We start from the raw sequence: 682 nt of genomic DNA, 5'->3' as shown, positions 1-682 counted from the left end.
TTTATTTGAGGAAACACACTCCTGGGTGGACTTGGGCACTGCTGTAGACAAATGAAACACTTGTCCATTTAAAACAAAACAAATCTGAGCCTGTATTTCTGTATAGCATGCCACCCCACTGGCCGTTTTGCATTGCTCTGTCTCTGAGACAGTAAATATGTCTCAGCTACACACGGGCTGATAGTGAGTGTGGAGATACCAGGACAGTGAGAGGGCGTGGCCATAAGCAGCAGCTGTGCAGGGGCTGAAGCACCTTTGTGGGATCCGGGTAGCTTTTCTGCCTAGGAAGAGACCCCTTCAGACTGATTGAGAATTAGGGACTCTAGGAAACTTGGAGGCCAGTTACAGGAATGGAATTTGGAAGTCTTTGGCCCAAAAAAGACCATCTTCACTTCTGCCATATAATATAATGTGTTTTATACTTTCTATTGCTTGGGAAGCTATCAAAGCCACCCACTGTGGTTTAGTACTGAATCCTCCAGTGTGTCTTTGGCCCTCCCCTGTGACTTCTTTCTTTGTTCTGTTTCCCCAGCTCTGCTGCCGCTAAGGGTCAGACAAGCACAGGATCTCCTAAGTTGTGTTATAACTGCTGTGCATAGTGGGAGCAGGGGACGAAGTAAGCAAACCTACCATTCTACAAGATCAGCAGTGGTAGCAACACCTGCCAAGGAAAGGTGTCCAA

Source organism: Heteronotia binoei, chromosome 15, assembly GCF_032191835.1.
Source record: "Heteronotia binoei isolate CCM8104 ecotype False Entrance Well chromosome 15, APGP_CSIRO_Hbin_v1, whole genome shotgun sequence".
Taxonomy (NCBI): domain Eukaryota; kingdom Metazoa; phylum Chordata; class Lepidosauria; order Squamata; family Gekkonidae; genus Heteronotia; species Heteronotia binoei.
The sequence above is the reverse complement of the archived record's forward strand: the minus strand, read 5'-3'. Positions refer to the sequence as shown.